Genomic DNA, 3561 nt, shown 5'->3' with positions numbered 1-3561 from the left:
ACCTTGCCTAATCCTTTATTCTTCCTTAATCACAATCATCTTAGATTTCTCCCATCCCTTTAACAATCCCTTAGAGATGGAATTTGAAGGACGGTTTTGATGAACTTTCCCTTAGGCTCATGTATGAGGAAATTGATGATGTTTATGTTAGATTTTGACTAAGCTAAGCTTATTAATCGTATATCTTCCACTTTTTGCGTTGAATTCCAGAATCAAAGACTTAGGGTTTATACCCAATTTGGAGGTTTTTTTTTAAATCAGAAATTAGGCTAATCTTTGAGTTAAATAAGCAATTAGTGGTTGGATTATGATCACCTAGTATTTCATTTGATATTTTGCTTCTGAATTTCCCGTTTTGCCCTTATGGGCCCGTTTCCCCAATTTCTAAGGCTAGAATTGACCTAATTGAATAAAAGCAATAGTAGTATCATTCTTCATGATTTCTAATATAGAATTCGATTATTCTTAGACTACTTTGGTTTTGAGGTTCAGCGAAAAGGCAAGGCAAAGGAGTGAGTTGTTGGTGTTGCAGTTCGACCATCCAAGTAGGTTATGGCTTACCTTTGGTTAGACTTCGTATAGTGAAACACATATTTAGATTATATTATTGGAGATAGCATGTGAACCTTGAGGTATGAAATCGGGATGGATATTGCCTTAGGTTGGGCCATGATGTGTGTTGGAGATAGCTACCCCGTTATGTGTGTTGGGACTAGCCACCCCGTTATGTGTGCTTTAATTGGTCTACTGTGCTGGTTTAATGCCTTGAGTAGTTGGTAGATGTTGGAATCTGTTTTATTGTCTTGACTGGGATAAAGTTGACATACCCGTTGTTGGTATTTGTACTTGGATATGTTGTTGGCGTACTCACTGTTGGTATTTGTGATTCGGTTATATTATTGGCATACCCACTATTGGTATTTGTGATTCGGTTATATTATTGGCATACCCACTATTGGTATTTGTGATTCGAATACATTATTGGCGTACCCACTGTTGGTACTTGTGATATTGAGCATAATTATTGATCTGATTCATGCATTGCTCGCACTCTTATTTTCATGATACATTGTTGAGACATTGATGATATTTGATGAAATAATTGATGAGCTAGGCTCAGTTTTACTTAAGTGACGTGAGATGGCAGATGGCCGATGTTCATCCCGAAATCTTTGATTGAGTGAAAGTGATATTGATGAAACTCTTTTACTTGAGTGACGTGAGATGGCCGATGTCCAATGATCAATTCCAAAATCGTTGTTGCATGGCCGATATCCGATATTAGTTCCGGTATCGTTGTTAGTGCATGGACTCCGCGGGTCCCCCAGGGTTGTGCCTGTGAGAACCCCCCGTGGGCAAAGATCCGGGGTCCCGTCTGTCTGTTGGGCAAAGATCCGGGACGGGTGGCACTTAGACTTCGCGAGTCACGTTGGGTTGTGCTACCGAGACGTTGATATTTTCGTCCCGAGTACATGTGGACACCGCATTTGCATGGCATTGCATTGCATTCATACCATTACTGCATTGCATTGCATTATGACTTGATTGTTATGTTTGGTGTTGTAGTGTGATGTTGGATTGGAATGGATACCTTCAGACTTGGCACATTTGGGATTAGATGCTCTACGTATGTGATGACGGATAATTAGGATTTTTGCATTGTCTTATACTTGCTGGTTTATTTGCTTATCTGCTTTATTATCTGAATTGTGTTAGCTATGCTTAGTCGGCCGATGATGCCTACCAGTACTGTTGTTTGTACTGACCTGCACTTGTCGCATTATTTTATGAATGCAGAGTATCAGGTCGGATCCACTTCTGTGACCTGTGGTTGATCAACGCTTCAACTTTCTCTCGAGTTTCTAGGGTGAGCATGGCCGTCCGCTGACCTTGAAGAATTTCCTATCATATGTCCTATTTATTTCAGAGACATAGACATTTTATATATTAGTATTCCAGATTGTATCATTTCCCTTAGATGCTCTTGTATTATTCAGACTAGACCCTGGGGGTGTTTATTATCATTCCGCACTTTCTATTACTGATATATATCTATGTAGTGAGACTTACGTATTTGATCTATTCTGTTGCTTAATTTTCATTCTTTTTATGTACTTATTCGTTATTGGGTTGAGGGTTCGCTTACTGAGATGGGAAGGTAAGTGCCCGCACGGCCTAGGCAAAATGGGTCGTGACAGAAAAAAAAAAAAAAAAAAAAAAGGCCTTCTTTATTTCACTATCTAAGAGGAGAGGAAAGGCTAGTTACTTCAGCTTGGCCTAAAATAATACCTCTAGGGTTTCCTTGGGTAATGACTCTGGGTGAGGAGTTAAGCTCAGACTTGTAGAGGCCAGAGTAGAAGAGGAGGATTTTCTGCTTAATTTCCAGGCTATCATGAATCCATTCTCGAGCTTCATTCCTAATGGCTAAGATCTCGTTCTTCCTTCTTCTATTAAGGGTGGTAAGGTGGAAGAAACTGGTGAAATGAGTTAAAACGACACTTGTTTTGGCATGGAGCGAATACTACTTTTCAACTTCAATGTTATTATTTATCCTACTCTACATATCTTGACTTAAATAATTTTGGAAAAAGGAGGGGAAGGATAGTAATGGGGGGCCTTCTCACTTTTTTTTTTTTTTTCCTTTTTGATTTTAAAATATGCAGCACTACCACGTGTACTTGTTCCATATCAAAATCGTATACAGTTTTTCATTTTATAGGAAATTGTTTGATTGAAGTGAAAAGATAAAACTTTAGCATATGCTGAAAGTACTTTTAAGACTTGTGTAATTAGATATATGTATGATAGTTTTATGTCAGATAAGAACGTGTCATTAAAATTAAATAGGAGAATAAAATAAGAAGTTTAAAATATAAGAAAATATTTATTTTAAAATAGACTGAAAAAAGAGCGCTAAATAAAATAATTTACATATAAATAATCAATAGAACAAGGCCAGATAAAGGCCCAGGCCACTGAAGCATATGCCTTATGGATTCTAGATTCGATTCGATTATACCACCGCCGTCTTGCGATTGAGAGAAATCAAAGGATTATGCTGAAAGTTTATTGAGACAGAAGTTGCTGCAATTCTTGATGGGGATTAAATAAGAATTATGGACAGGCAAGGAGTCAGATTCTCATGATGAGTCCAACACCAAGTATTAATTAATGTCATGGGATGATAAGTCAAGATGAAAATCAAAAGGCATTGTCTGGGGAACACTATACTGTTGGAGAGGTAATGAATTCTACAGCATTATTTTCTAACAGAGCTGTAGGGGTAGGACCCTCAGGAGGAGCAGGTGCTTCTCAAAGACAAAGGAGAGTTCCACAATTGTACTGTGATACTTGCAATATGAGAGGTCAATGAAGGGAAACATGCTGGAAGCTGCAACAATGCAGCTTTTGTAATATGAAAGGGCATATAAGGGAGGCTTGTTACAAGTTGATAGGATACCCTGCTGATAAGGAAAGAAGAAGGTGAATACAACTGTTGTCGGGCCACATATCCAGACTGGTGGTTATGCTCCCAACAATGTTCAACCATATCTCACGCTC

This window comes from Lycium barbarum, chromosome 7 (genome assembly GCF_019175385.1).
Source record: "Lycium barbarum isolate Lr01 chromosome 7, ASM1917538v2, whole genome shotgun sequence".
Lineage (NCBI taxonomy): Eukaryota > Viridiplantae > Streptophyta > Magnoliopsida > Solanales > Solanaceae > Lycium > Lycium barbarum.
Note: the sequence above shows the minus strand (reverse complement) of the source record.